Raw genomic sequence first — 16,068 nt, 5'->3', positions numbered from 1 at the left:
CCAGCTCGGTAGGTCAGGGAGAAGAGGGCGCAGTCTGGGAGCCAATTCCCCAGGCTGTGGTGCTGAGTGACCTGAGTGACTTCAGCCTGGGTCTTGAGCAACCGACACTGACATCATAGACCTCTCCCTCAGAAACAGGGTGTCTCCAGAGGTAGGCACTTTCTCTTCAGCCCTGAAAGCCCCACTGCGTCCTTCAGCAGGTGCGCCTGCGCGGCACCCTGCCCACAGACCCTCACCCTGGCCTTTCCCCCAAAGCCGGGAGGCCCGGCCAGGCCAGCCTCCAAAACCGCAAGCCAGACACGCCCGGCCTGGCTGACGTCAGCGAGTTGGCCGGATGGGGGCGGAGAGCGGGGGTGGGGTTGGCCTGGATACCCGACCGTCCCACCCCCAGGGGAAGGGAGGAGGTGAGAGAATTGGGAGAAGAGCTAGGAGAAAGGCAGGCGGGGACGGGAAATGGGTCCACCAAAGTCTGACTCAGGCCAGTCTGGACAGCTGTGGGGAGGGGAAATGGGTACCGTGTTACCTCGCCGCTTGAAACGTGATATTCAAGGCCCCTGCCTGCCTCTGCATGCTCATCTCTCTGCCTTGCCTGGGACCATCCCACAGAACGACTGGTAGATCCCTTCAAAGGCCAGGCTAATCCATGCCTGTGTGCCTTTGGGTACACAGTACTTTGCCTGAATTGCTTTTCGCTTATCTAGCCTGGGGCTTCCTATAAAATGTCACTGTCTCCATGAAGAATTTCCCAGTCCAGACATAATTCCTCTTGTCTCTGTGTATAGATGTCTAAGATAGATGAGAATGTCCATTTATCACTTTGGTACAGTGTTTGAAAACTTCAGCAGGCATCAGAATCACCCAGAAGGCCTGTTAAAGCACAGACTGCTGATTCCAGAGTTTCTGCCTCTATACTGGTCTGGAGTGGTGTTGGAGGAGGAATGGAGAGGGCATGACCCCTGATTGACCTTCCAGCTGGACCCAAAGCAGTCGCAGGCTTCTCCCCCACCCTCTATCTTTGGAATGTTCGCTGGGCCTACTTTCCCACAGTGGGAGCTGTTTCAAGGTCACAGCCTTGAGAGAGAAAGGTGGTGTTGAGACTTTTGTGCTGAATATAGGACTGAATCCAGTTACGGTCTCTTTAACTTGAAGGCTTTGGAGCTTTGGTGCACGGATCTACTCTTCTTGCAGCTGCCCCACTACTAAGACAGGAGGTAGATCCACTCCCCCCACACCCTCCCCAGGGAAAGCAATTTGAGTTCATTCCCTGTGGACAGAAATTCCAAAATATCAGTAGCAGGACAATCCAGAGGGGAGGCTGGGCCCCGCCCAGGTAGAAGATAAGAGACCACATATTTCTCATTCTTGAAGTCAAGGAAACCTTCACCAGTAGAAAGCTCCTTGGACATCAAAAGGGGAGTGACACCTAATCTACCCATAGGCCTCTTGGGTGGAATCCATCTTGGCTGAGAGAAGTGTACACACACACACACACACACACACACACGAGAGAATCCTGCTGCTGCTAAAAGTCGCTTCAGTCGTGTCCGACTTCCACGGTAGGCCACCAGGATCCCCCGTCCCTGGGATTCTCTAGGCAAGAACACTGGAGTGGGTTGCATCCTGAGAAGTACCAAATATGGACTCAGAACCAGGCAAATCAGAATGATTGGCCAAAGGAAACCTGGAACACATGCCCCATAAACGTAATTCAAACTACCAGGAGGCCACGACTTTCTCTCTGAGTCCCTCCCTCCCCCCCACCCCCCCACCCCCCCACCCCCCCACCCCCCCACCCCCGCCCCGTGGGTCTATCCACATGTACTGTACTCTTTCTCTCCTGATAAACACTTTGCTTGCTTCACTACTTTTCATTTTTGTGGGAATTCTTTTCTGCAAAACCGAGGAACCAAGGCCTTGTCAATGACCAATGGTCTAGTGCCTAGAAAGTGGCGCTCTCACTGCTGAGACTCATCCTTAACCTCTGGCCCGGACACCCTGCTTCAAACCTCTGCAGGCCAAGGCCACCTGAGATCACTATCACAAATTATGCAACTGGGTTTCCCAGTGTTGCAGGGAAGAAGCAATTCTGACTCCATAATGAATCTGTTTCTTTGACTTTTAAAAAAATTTATTTATTTATTTATTTGGCTGTGCTGAGTCTTCACTGGGGCACTTGAGATCCTCGATCTTTATTATGGCATGTAGAATCTTTTAGTTGTGACATGTGGGCTATAGTTCCCTGACCAGGGATCGAACTCTGGCCCCCTGCATCAGGAGTGTGGAATCTTCGCCACCGGACTACCAGGGAAGTCCCTGTTTGCTTGACTTTAACCTTTGTTTTTCGTCGCTTTTTTAATTGTAATCATACATAGTGACCTGCCTCAGGAAACCCTGTTCCACATCCCCTCCTTTTCCTCTCTGAGTCTGACACAAAGAACATGGCCTGCCCTGAGTGCAAACAGGTGGTGAGTAAGTGGCAAGCCTAAGACAGTTGTGTTGAAGTAAGAGTGGCGATTCCGGGAGAAGTAAGAGATTGGCCGTTCCAGGAGATATCTACAAGATAACGATTTTTACTTCCTCAATTCCTCCTCTTCTCTGTCCTATAAAAAACTTTGGTATCCAGATCCCAACAAGATGGTTATTTTGAGACATCAGTTTGGCATCTTCTCAGTCAGCCAGGCTCTCAGTTAATTGGCCTGTCGAGGGGCAAGTAGACCAAGCTTGGACTTGGTAACATCACGTTTGTGGAAATCTCAACAACCAACATACCCAGAGTGCAATAGACGAACCTCTTCCTGAGAAATACCATCTTCTTGGCTATGGTAGTTCCCCTGGGCTGGTAAGTATACAAGAACCTATTTTAGACTGAATGGTCTGGTAAGGCTTTACAGGGAAAAGGGATGTATACAGGCGTATTTTAAACAAACTCCTATAGCATGGACTTATTGTACAATATTATGATCTATTTTTAAGTTGTCCAGCTAAATACTAGACTGCGTTCGCCTTGAAAGCTAAAATCTTTTCTTAATATTTGTGCCTTCAGCATGCTGCAGAGAGTAAGGCCTCCATAGATAATGTAAGAAGGGACAGAAAGGGACTTCCCTGGTGGTCCAGTGGTGAAGACTTCACCTTCCAATGCAGGGAGTGTGGGTTCAATCTCTGGTCAGGGAGCTAAGACACCACATGCCTCATGGCAAAAAACAAAACAGAAGCAATATTGTGACAAATTCAATAAAGACTTTCAAAATGAGCCACATTAAAAAAAAAAAAAAGGATGGAAGGACCATTGGAAGAAAGAATACATGAAGGAATAAAATGTCAGATGATGTATGCATGCAGGCATGGGTGGACGAATAATGGATGGATGGTGGATGGATGAATGGATAACTCTCTCTGGCACCAACACAGAGAACCAGCTTCCTGGTGGTACCAGTGAAGCCAGAGTAGAAACTGATAGAAACTTAGTTGACTCTTTTACCATATTCCCAAACCCTATTTATCATTTAAGGTGGCCACAAATGACCCCTCCTCCCCAAAGCTCCCTTAATGATCATTGCTCAGCCTCACTCCCCGTGTGAATGAATTGCTATCACCTCTCACACTCCCACACAGGCCACTTCAACACAACTATCTTAGGCTTGCCACATACTCACCACCTGTGTGCACTCAGGGCAGGCCTTGTTCTCTGTGTCAGACTCAGAGAGGAAAAGGGGCAGGAGGAGGAAGAAGAGAAAGTTTTTCTCCTGCCTCTGTGCTAAAGAAGGCGCAGAGCTCAGAAGGTGGTGAGGACATTCTTGCTCTGATAGTTCCTCACATGACTTCACAAAAAAGCACCCCAAATGACATGTTTCCTCTAAATATGTCTTAGGCTCCTAAGAGGGATATAGTTTATTTAGAGATTCAATTTGCAGGAAGAAGCAAAATCACCCAGGGCCCCTCTGGAGTGTTTAAAAATGGAAAGTGAAAAGAAGATTACATAGAGACCAGTTCTTTCTCTTTGAAAACTCTCCAAATGGGGATGAAAGTTCAGCAGGCTCTGCAGGCTTCAGACTTCCATACACTTGTTTCCAGCCCCAAAGAAGCTCTTAGCCACCCAAGCACATCCTCCTATGCCAAAGGAACTTGAATTCAGAGAGGAATTTCCAAAGGATTTACAGGTGGGAAAAGAGGACAAGATGGAGAATCTGGGACATGAAATTCCCCCAAGATTGCAATAAAATACTTTTCAATTGTGAACAACTTGAACAGAATGCTCTCAAAAGAGGACAAATGTGGGATGAATATCCAACCCCAGTAATAACTAAAGAAAGGTGAAGAAAGCAAGATTTCTTATGTATGTGCACATACAGTTCAGTTCAGTTCAGTTCAGTCACTCAGTCGTATCCAACTCTTTGCGACCCCATGAATCACAGCATGCCAGGCCTCCCTGTCCATCACCAACTCCCGAGTTCACTCAGACTCATGTCCATCGAGTCATTGATGCCATCCTGCCATCTCTTCCTCTGTCGTCCCCTTCTCCTCCTGCCCCCAATCCCTCCCAGCATCAGAGTCTTTTCCAATGAGTCAACTCGTCGCATGAGGTGGCCAAAGTACTGGAGTTTCAGCTTCAGCATCATTCCTTCCAAAGAAACCCCAGAGCTGATCTCCTTCAGAATGGACTGGTTGGACCTCCTTGCAGTCCAAGGGACTCTCAAGAGTCTTTTCCAATACCGCAATTCAAAAGCATCAATTCTTTGGTGCTCAGCTTTCTTCACAGTCCAACTCTCACATCCATACATGACCACTGGGAAAAAAAAATAGCCTTGACTAGACAGACCTTTGTTGGCAAACTAATGTCTCTGCTTTTGAATATGCTGTCTAGGTTGGTCATAACTTTTCTTCCAAGGAGTAAGCGTCTTTTAATTTCATGGCTGCAATCACCATCTGCAGTGATTTTGGAGCACAAAAAAATAATGTCTGACACTGTTTCCACTGTTTCCCCATCTATTTCTCATGAAATGATGGGACCAGATGCTATGATCTTCGTTTTCTGAATGTTGAGCTTTAAGCCAACTTTTTCGCTCTCCTCTTTCACTTTCATCAAGAGGCCTTTTAGTTCCTCTTCACTTTCTGCCATAATGGTGGTGTCATCTGCATATCTGAGGTTATTGATATTTCTCCTGGCAATCTTGATTCCAGCTTGTGCTTCTTCCAGCCCAGCATTTCTCATGATGTACTCTGCATATAAGTTAAATAAACACAGTGACAATATACAGCCTTGATGTACTCCTTTTCCTATTTGGAACCAGTCTATTGTTCCATGTCCAGTTCTAACAGTTGCTTCCTGACCTGCATACAGTTTTCTCAAGAGGCAGGTTAGGTGGTCTGGTATTCCCACCTCTTTCAGAATTTCCCACTGTTTATTGTGATCCACAGAGTCTAAGGCTTTGGCATAGTCAATAAAGCAGAAATAGATGTTTTTCTGGAACTCTCTTGCTTTTTCCATGATCCACCGGATGTTGGCAATTTGATCTTTGGTTCCTCTGCCTTTTCTAAAACCAGCTTGAACATCTGGAAGTTCACGGTTCACGTATTGCTGAAGCCTGGCTTGGAGAATTTTGAGCATTACTTTGCTAGCGGGTGAGATGAGTGCAATTGTGCAGCAGTTTGAGCATTCTTTGGCATTGCCTTTCTTTGGGATTGGAATGAAAACTGACCTTTTCCAGTCCTGTGGCCACTGCTGAGTTGTTGCACACACACATACACACATTTCAAAATGTAATCCTCCAAGTCAGGATGTCCTGAAATGGCCTCTGGTGGGACTGTATTTGGTACATTTCTGAAATCATTGGGCAGTATGTAAGTCTCAAGTGTCTGTAAAACATTCATGCTATCTCTCCCAAAAGAGGAAGATGCAATTTGATACAAATTTATTTCCAATTCTGACCATCTATCCTAAAGGAATCACTTGAAATACAAAAATAAAACAATAATAGCAAAAAGAACACTGAATATAAGGACATTTATCCCTGGGTTACATATATCAGTGAAAGACTGGAAACAGCTCAAAAGTCCAGGAACTAAAGAATGATTGTTGGTTGGGTATTTATATTAATAGAATATGATTTATCCATACACAATTATATGTTCTGCAGGGTTTCTAGCAGCGATGTTGTCTAGGGCGTAGGCTGCAGGTCCTTTAGGAGAACACCCTGATTCAGTCCCTTGAGTCCAAAACCTGGTTCTTAGCTCCTCAGGGTGAGAACCTAACTTCTTACTGTACCGCATGAAAGCAGAATCTTGGTCTGTCAACTTTCTCTAATGACACCCATGCGGTTAACATCAGACACTGATTTATTAGATTATGGTGGATGATATCCCTTTTCAAACAGCAGAATATGTAGCCACCACCCAAGTCTATCTCTCACCCAAGTCTAACTCTATCTCTTGGTTAGGCGGGAAGAGACATCAGGTTTCTTGGTGTGCTACATGTTTGAATAAAAGAAAACGGGTAGTCTTGAGGAAATGGCAACCCACTCCAGTATTCTTGCCTGGAGAATCCCAGGGACGAGGGAGCCTGGTGGGCTGCTGTCTGTGCGGTCGCCCAGAGTTGGACACGACTGAAGCGACTTCGCAGCAGTCTTAAAGAGTACTTTTTCAAACCATGGTGAGGCTTGATGAAATGTCCCTGATGTGTTGGACAGACAATTTCTCTAGCAACTGAGATGGTTGTTTCTCTCCCCTGGAGAGCCAAGGCTGCTTGGTGATCAGTTAGCTTTCTTGCACCTGCCTGTCCATGCTTACTGCTTCTCTTTTTATGAATGCAGTTCCATTCTCAGCACAGGTGACTGACCAACCCAGGGGTAGCACCGGCTAGACCAGTCATCGTTCCTCCTCTGGGCATATGGACCTGCGATCGTGCTACTTCTCAATCTATTGTCTCTCAACTTCAAATTCAATCTTCATTGTGCTGCAAAAATGTAGTGGATCATCTTAATTATTTTCCCCTGACCGCTGATGGGTGTTAAACTTTGTCTTTGTCCAGTAGAGGGCACTGGAGAGACACTGTGGAAGGGAATTTTCCTTCCTGATTCCGATGTGCTCTGCTCAGTAGGCCCCTGTGGCAAGCAGCGCCTGGTTCGTGCAACCTAGACTGTTTCTCCGGGTATCCAGCGCCGGCGATGCAAGCAACTTCTCCTGTATCAGCTTCCTGCAGGACAGATGGTTTCTTTAGCATCCAGCTCCTACAGCACCTAGTGGCCAGCATCATCCAAACGCCCCAACTTCCCCTGGCGCTACTGCTGCAGGCGGTTTTGTAGAGGAGGGACCCGCGTGAATGCAATCCACGCACTCTAGAGGGCGGATTTCCAGCACATTCTGCCATTACAGCACCATAGTGACATCTCTACCATCCCGTGAACCCAGCTCCACAAAGTCTGGATCTACAAAGTCTGGATCTTAGCTTTGAGCGTGGGATGGGAGTGGGGACCTGCCTCAGATGCAATCCCTCAGCCCTAGGCAGAGCAGCTGCTCTTTGGAGCTGTTGTTCCTTTACTCCTGAAGTCCACTGGGACTCGGAAGACTCCCTAGTATCCTAATAGTCCTGATAATTAAGGTTGTCCTTTTCTTCCACTTTTTTTTCCAAAGAAGATTTATCTGTTGCCTAGAGTGGGTTTCCGTTGCTGTGCCGGCTTTCTCTGGTTGGAGCTTGCGGGCTCTAGAGTACTGACTCAGTAGTTGTAGCCCCCGGGCTTGATCACTCTGAGGCTTGTGAGATCTTTCCAGACCAGGGATCAAACCGGTGTCCCTTGCATGGCAAGGCAGATTCTTAACTACTGGGCCACCAGGGAAGCACCTCTTTTTTTTTTTTTTTCACTTTAATCTAGCTCTAGTTTTTTTCTGTAGCTTATAAACAAAAGAGACTTAACTTGGGAATTCTTGACGAGGACTCTGTTCTCACTGCCAAGGGCCCCAGGTTCAATCACTGGTTAGGGAACTAAGATTCCATAAGCCTTGTGGGCAGCCCCCATCTCCCACAAAAAAAAAAAAAAAAAGATTGAGCAAGAAAGACTTAACAATAGAGTCTGACTCTGAGAGACTCTGCACCTCTTCTCATCATATATTAACTTCAATAGAAGATTTAGAGTTTGAGAGATGTCCCTGTTTGAGACAACATTATTTATAAAAGTGAAATAAGAAGCAACTTGGAAGTCCAATAATAGATATGATTTGGAAAGTGTTAATGTGCTTGTTTCTTTTGTGTTTTCCTCTTCGGCGCAAATCATGCAGGCTGGTTATAGTTCATTTGCCCTTTCAAATCCATTGTTCACTGTGTGCCACACCCTCTGTGCACTGGGAGGTTGACCTCTGCAGAATACCTGTTGCCCTGTCTTCCCGTTCAGTCGGGTTAATGGGAGGCACGGGAAACAGGTGGAAGGCAGGTGGAGGGAGATGTCAGAGTCTTTACTCCCCTAGGTCCCTCTCAGCCAGACCATAGGGAGGCTATGCCTGTATCCTTCCACCTCGCCAAGCTTCAGATTGTGCTGTTGCTCCTTCAGAACTAAGGGTGTTAATACCCTCGCACATCTCTGGTCTGGGCGCTTCACCATTTCTTATGCGTTAAACTAGCCTTGCTGGCACCTTTCTGGATAGTCTGCCTTGAGTAAGCTATCAGTTTTCTGCTGAGACCCTGGATGATTCTATATCAATGAGAAGACAAAAGAAGCAGGAGTTAGAATTTGTTACAGAAAAGATGCAGAGTGGGAATTCCCCAGTGGTTAGGACACTGCACTTTCACAGCCAGGGGCCTGGGTTCCATCCTTGGTTGGGGAACTAACATCCCACAAGCTATATGATATGGCCAAAAGAAAGAAAGAGAGAGAAAGAAGGACGCAAAGAGAAAGAATGAGGTTTCTGACATGCAAAATGGGATCACATAGAAGGATGGAAGCCTTAAAGGCAGGCTATTCAAATTATTTCTTCAGATTATTCTTTAGTTAGACTCATTGCTAATTTTGCCTATTAAGTGTGTAGGAAGTAGTGCAGGAGACTAGATCAGCTAGAGACAAAAAGTATAGAAATCACATTTTTATAATCAAATTTTCTGTACATTCCCAACTGAAGTGTGATATAAGTCTGTAACCACTACAGGGATGTGGCTAACTAAATTATAAAAGGGTAGGATGGAATATTAATGATGATCACAGCAAGCAAGAGCTTATAATGTACTGCCAAGTGAAAAAGGAAGGCAAGAAACTCATAGAAAGTATGATCTCAGCTATGTTAAACATGTATGTATATGCACGTATGTGTGTGTGTGTTCAGTCATGTCTGACTCTTCGTGACCCCATGGACTATATAGCCTGCCAGGCTCCTCTGTCCATGGGATTCTCCAGGCAAGAATACTGGAGTGGGTTGCCATGCCCTCCTCCAGGGGATTTTCCCAACCCAGGGATCGAACCCAGGTCTCCTGCATTGCAGTCATATTCTTTACCATCTGAGCCACCAGGGAAGCCCAATGGTGTCCCAGAGAGTGGAAAACACAATAAGGCCAGCTTCATCAGGACTGAATGAAGACATGTAAGTTGACCCCTCTTTCCACCCAGGGCCTTTTGGGCCTTTGGGGCTTTGTGTGGGTCCTTCCCTCTGCTTCAAATGCTACCTCCATGTCCAGTCTTGGTCTATTGCTGCCTGACTCACCTTTGGAGTATTTCTGTAGAATAGCAAACAGTCTTGGGGTTTCCCTGGTAGTCTAGTGGTAAAAAAATCTACTTGTCAATGCAGGAGACACGGGTTCAATCCCTGGTCCAAGAGGATCCCACATGCCTAGAGCCTGGACTCCAAAACAAGAGAAGGTATCACACCACAACTAGAGAACCCTGAGAACCCTTCTTAAAAGTCTTAATTGACTTTGTTACAATATTACTTCTGGTTTTGTTTGTGGTTTTTTTTATGTTTTGGTTTTTTGGCCCCAAAGCATGTGGGATTTTAGCTCCCTGACCAGGGATCAAACCCGTATCCCCTGCATTAGAAGGCAGAGTCTTAACCCCTGGACTGCCAAGGAAGTTGCTGGAAGGTCTATCTTTAGGCAATAAAGAGAGTTCAGAGAAAGCCTCTCCTTGTTTTGCTATTTCTCAAATGCTTACAATTCAAAATAATCAATTTATCAAAGCGTTCATTTTGGGATGGCGTATTCTGCTACCCTTCATTGTGGTTATCAATGTTGTGATTTTCAGTTTCCTCTGCCTTAGTTAACCGACATCTGGGCTAGTTAACCTCCACCCATCACAAGCCTAGTCTGTGGGAAGAGCCTCCCCCAGGCCCTCACCCTGCCTGCCTACAGTCTCACTGCAGCCCACAGAGCTCACTCCACCAGGGCCCAGGGCGACACCCAGACATGCGCATGACCTGCAGAAGGAAAGAGATTTCAAAACTAGGCCATCTGCTCAGCATCTAGGTGCACTCGTCCGGAAACTTCTTTGCTTGCTTATGGGTCAGGCTGCTGTGAACCCTCCCTGTATCTCCTCCACTAACCAAGGTTGCGGATCAAGAGGAAGAAGCTGAAAGTTCTCCATACAGAGCCCTGAATCCTGGGCTCTCTGGCTGGCCATTTATCTGGTCCAGAGCAGAGACGGTGTCTCTGGGAGGGTAATGGGAAGTATCTGCTTCCCCTCCAAACCTTGCTGTTTCCCTTCCTCCCAGTCAGACCCATTATGCCTCCCAGTCATGGCAGGTATCTAAGCAGGAAGGACCCCAGGTATGGCCTCATTACCTGTCCTCACTCCTGGATGACATGCCTGCAGCCTGGCCTTCTGAGTCAGCCATTGCTGGGTGAGGAGAGAAGCCACTTGCTTCCTCCACCAGCCTTCCCTTCCTGTTCTGTCTGACTGGCCTGGCCTGAAGGCTGCTGGGTCAGCTCTTCAGCTGAGACACACACAGAACTGCGTTTGTTTTTGTTTACATGCTTGTCAGAGAGTGCGCTCATTTCAAGGCAGTGCTTCTCAAACAGTAATGGACAGAGGAGCATACATACATACACTTCTGAAGAGCTTTTCAAAGCCTTTAATAAACTAATGGTCATTGCTAGTGTCCAAGAGCGAGAGATTCAATAGGCAGTGTTGTTCTCACTTATTTGACCACAGAGAACTTTCCAGAGACTTATCTTATAGTGCTGAGAAATATAGGTGACAGTTATCACTCCAGGTGCTCATCCAAGGACTGTAGATAAAAATTAAGTTTCAAAGGAGATCTAGAGAGATGAGGGGAGTGGAGGTGAGAATTGAAAAAACAGACACCACTTTTCTGTTCCCTTTGCAGACTGGTGTCACCAGGCTTTTAAAATCTTATCAGGCACTGTGGGGTTCTTCCTGCTCCTCTGGATTCCTCAGGGAAGGGAACACAGGAGAATTCTGACTCCTTCTTCCCCCCTCTGGTGCGCTGTAGTGTCTGAGAGAGGGAGGCCAGGAAACCTAGAGAAGACTGCCTGGTGTTCAGTCCACTAACAGACTAAAAGTTCTGGTACATTTCTCCAGGCAGAGCTTTATTCCAGCTGGAAAGTAGAGGCGGACATTTTTAAAAGGACCATGTAATACAGTCTGTAGCTGAGATGATCATTGTTCTTTGTCGCTAAGTCACGTCTGACTCTTTTTGTGATCCCGTGGACTGCAACCCTCCAGACTCCTCTGTCCGTGGGATTTTCCAGGCAGGAATACTGGAGTGGGTTGACATTTTCTTCAGGGGATCGTCCTGACCCAGGGATCGAAATAGCCTCTCTTGCTTGGCAGGCAGATTCTTTACCACTGAGCCACTTGGAAGCCGATAGTTGAGATTAGGGTTGAAATAAACTAACAAAAAGGAAGGCAGAGTCTAGCCAAAGGGTCCCAAGTGAATTCCAGAGTTTGTTTACCACAAATCAGTGCTTCTCAACTGGAGGTGTTTGTGCCCCCATCATTGGACATTTGACAACGTTTGGAAGCATTTTTGGTTGTCACAACCAGGGAGAAGGGATGTTACTGGCATCTAGTGGGCAGTGCCCAAGGACACTGTCAAACATTCTATAATGCACAGGACAGCTCCCTACAACAAAGAATTATCAGGCTCAAAATGTCAACAGAGACACAGTTGAAAAACCTTCAAAGTTTTCCTAGGACATCACCTGTAATAAACCTTTAGGATGTTACATAAATTCAGCTCTCTTACCACAAAGAATCAGGAGAAATTTATTCAGTAGAAGAAAATCCAGGATTATAAATTTGGACATCCAAATCTTAGTCAACAGTACTATTTTGTATATTTAAACATCACAAAGAGCACTACACACTTTGTAAGGAGACATACAAATAAAACAACTCACATTATATAGTTCCTTTCATTTAAAAGCTTATGGCTGTATGTCCCGGAACTTTTTTAGTAAGTTTCAGTAATATTAACTATATTTTCTCGCTTGTTCAGATTATTTCTGGTGAATCTTTGTCCACAGTTCCTTTTCAATACAGGTCAATAAAAAAAGTTTATGGACTTCCCTGGTTCAATCCCTGCTCCAGGAAGATTCCACACGCTGTGGAGCAACTAAGCCTGTGTGCCACAACTACTGAACCTGTGCTCTAGAGCCTGAGAGCCTCAACTACTGAAATCCTTGCACCTAGAGCCAGCCCTCTGCAACAAGTGTAGCCCCCTCTTGCTGAAACTAGAGAAAGTCCACTTACATCAAAGACCCAGTGCAGCAAAATATAAATAAATACATAATAAAAGTTTTGGATGATACCTGGATTCAGCTGTTTTAGCACAAAGAACTTAGGGAAAATTTATGAAGCAGAGGGGATAAGGAGGTAAAATAAATATTATGAGTGGAGTTGGGAAGGACCCTACTCCTGGCTATGTCATTAGAGAAATTCTCACACAGGTGCATAAAAAACATATAAGAGGATATTTTATCACAAAATTATTTGTGATGATTGAAGGGATGGACACAATGAGGCATCCATCATTGGAGTGTTATATCGAATAAAGAGCAATGAAGTAGATATACACACAATAATGTAAACAGATCTTTAAAACAACATGCTAAGTGGGTGGGGGCAGGGAAGAGTAAGGAACAGGAAGAGACCTCCAGCACAATACTATTGATTGAAATTAAAAATTCATGCTTATAAAATTGTGCCTCATGCTCTTAAGAACACTCATGGATAGCATGATTTACAAATGTTAGGCACTGCACGCACTTTACAGTCAAAGAAATTAGTTTCCACTGCCACCTGGTGATCAGTGCAGTTCAGTTCAGTCACTCAGTCGTGTCCGACTCTTTGTGACCCCATGGAGTGCAGCACGCCAGAACTCCCTGTCCATCACCAACTCCCGGAGTTTACTCAAACTCATGTCCATTGAGTCGGTGATGCCATCCAGCAGTCTCATCCTCTGTTGTTCCCTTCTCCTCCTGCCTTCAATCTTTCCCAGCATCAGGGTCTTTTACAGTGACTCAGTTCTTCCCATCAGGTGGCCAAAGTATTGGAGTTTCAGCTTCAGCATCAGTCCTTCCAATGAACATTCAAGACTGATTTCCTTTAGGATGGACTGGTTGGATCTCCTTGAAGTCCAACAAACTCTCAAGAGTCTTCTCCAACACCACAGTTCAAAAGCATCAGTTCTTTGGTGCTCAGCTTTCTTTATAGTCCAATTCTCACATCCATACATGACTACTGGAAAAACCATAGCTTTAACTAGATGGACCTTGTTGGCAGAGTAATATCTCTGCTTTTTAATATGCTGTCTAGGATGGTCATAACTTTCCTTCCAAGGAGCAAGCGTCTTTTAATTTCATGGCTGCAGTTACCATCCACAGTGATTTTGGAGCCCCCCAAAATAAAGTCTGTCACTGTTTGCACTGTTTCCCCATCTATTTGCCATGAAGTGCTGGGACTGGATGCCATGATCTTAGTTTTCTGAATGTTGAGCTTTAAACCAACTTTTTCACTCTCTTCTTTCACTTTCATCAAGAGATGATAGCAATCCAAAATTGAGACATAAATCCATTTTTTAAGAGATATAATTTATATACTATGAAATGCACATTTTAAAAAATTATTTTATTTGTTTTTGTCTGCACTGGATCTTTATTGTTGTGCATGGGCTTTCTCCAGTTGCGGAGAGCAGGGGCTACTCTTTGGAGAACAGGCTCTAGAGCATGGGCTCACTAGTTGTGTTGCATGGGTTTAGCTGTATGTGCAATCTTCCTGGAGCAGGGATAGAACCTGTGTCCCCTGCATTGGCAGGCAGATTCTCAACCACTGGACCCCCAGGAAAGTCCAAAATGCACAGATCTTAAATGTTTAATTTGATTAATTTTAACCACTCTATTCAGTGTAATCACTCTAAACAATATATAGAACATTGCCCCATGACCCTGGAAAATTCCCTTTTGCCTTCCCCAGGAAATCCTCCCCACACCCTTCCCTCAAAGAAAACACTGATCCTTTCTGTTATTATAAATAAGTTGTGCTTATTGTAGAACTTCATACCCATGGAATTATATGTCTGCCCTCTTTTGTGTTTGCCTTCTCTTTGAAATTATATCATGTTTTTGGTTCATTCATGTTATAGCACATACTGAGTTAGTTCATTTTTATTGCTGAGTAGTATTCCGTTGTATGAATGTTTGACATTTGTTTCACATTTTGTCCATCAATGTATGTTTCACATTTTGTCTATCAATTTACCAGTTGACGGACATTTGGGTTGTTTCCACTTTGTGGCCATTACAAATGAAGCTGCTGTGAATATTCATTCTTTAGCCACTTTTAATATTTATTAACTTTATTTGGCTGCATCTGGTCTTGGTTTCTGTACAGAGGATCTTTATTGTGGCATATGGGATCCTTCGCTGAGGCACGCCGGCTTCTCTCTAGTTGTGGTGTGAAAGCTCAGTAGCTACAACATGAGGGCTTAGTTGCCTGATCAGAGATCAAACCCGCATCCCCTGCATTAGCAGGTAGATTCTTTATCACTGAGCCACCGGGGAAGTCTAATAGTGGCTATACTGCAACATAAAATAAAAAGCTTAAAAAAAAAAAAGCTGCCCCCTCCCAAACAATTATATAAGGGTAATTTCTGAGGTTTAGTTTAAAATGCTTCAGGAAAAAAAAAAGATTGTTGGTTGAGCTGTGGCAAAATCTGGATAATTGTGGAGAACGGATACTACTTTGGGAATTTATAAAATGATTATTTCTACTCTTGAGTATGTTTGGAAATTTAAAAACCTTTTATTAGAGTAAAAAAATGTATAATGACATCTGCATATCCTAATTGTTCACTCATAGCCCTGTCTGAAACAACTTTATAAACTATAGTACAAATCCTTTTGCCTTTAATCTTTCAAGTTCTATTTATTTCCAAAGTTACTTAGGTCAGCATTTTTCCCCATTACCATCAGTGAGGTTGTTTTATATGTATGTCAAGGCTGTATATTGTCACCCTGCTTACTTAACTTATATGCAGAGTACATCATGAGAAACGCTGGCTGGAAGAAACACAAGCTGGAATCAAGATTGCCGGAAGAAATATCAATAATCTCAGATATGCAGATGATACCACCCTTATGGCAGAAAGTGAAGAGAAACTAAAAAGCCTCTTGATGAAAGTGAAAGAGGAGAGCGAAAAAGTTGGCTTAAAGCTCAACATTCAGAAGACGAAGATCATGGCATCCGGTCCCATCATTTCATGGGAAATAGATGGGAAAACAGTGGAAACAGTGTCAGACTTTATTTTTGGGGGCTCCGAAATCACTGCAGATGGTGACTGCAGCCAGGAAATTAAAAGATGCTTACTCCTTGGAAGAAAAGTTATGACCAACCCAGATAGCATATTGAAAAGCAGAGACATTACTTTGCCGACTAAGGTCCGTCTAGTCAAGGCTATGGTTTTTCCTGTGGTCAGGTATGGATGTGAGAGTTGAAGTATGAAGAAAGCTGAGTGCCAAAGAATTGCTGCTTTTGAACTGTGGTGTTGGAGAAGACTCTTGAGAGTCCCTTGGACTGCAAGGAGATCCAATCAGTCCATTCTGAAGGAGATCAGCCTGGGATTTCTTTGGAAGGAATG

At 44.7% G+C, this 16,068-nt stretch overlaps 1 long non-coding RNA gene across 1 annotated transcript; it reads right to left on the bottom strand.

Moving 5' to 3' along the window:
- Nucleotides 1-3,860: 3,860 nt before the first annotated feature.
- Nucleotides 3,861-10,863, bottom strand: LOC138433368 (uncharacterized). The gene is made up of 2 exons (XR_011254285.1): nt 10,751-10,863; nt 3,861-7,189 (listed from the first exon to the last, which is right to left on the bottom strand). It is a non-coding gene; the product is annotated as an uncharacterized lncRNA (long non-coding RNA).
- Between the last annotated feature and the right edge of the window lie 5,205 nt (nt 10,864-16,068).

Source organism: Ovis canadensis, chromosome 2 (genome assembly GCF_042477335.2).
Source record: "Ovis canadensis isolate MfBH-ARS-UI-01 breed Bighorn chromosome 2, ARS-UI_OviCan_v2, whole genome shotgun sequence".
NCBI classification, from domain to species: domain Eukaryota; kingdom Metazoa; phylum Chordata; class Mammalia; order Artiodactyla; family Bovidae; genus Ovis; species Ovis canadensis.
This window is presented reverse-complemented; position numbering and strand designations above follow the sequence as displayed.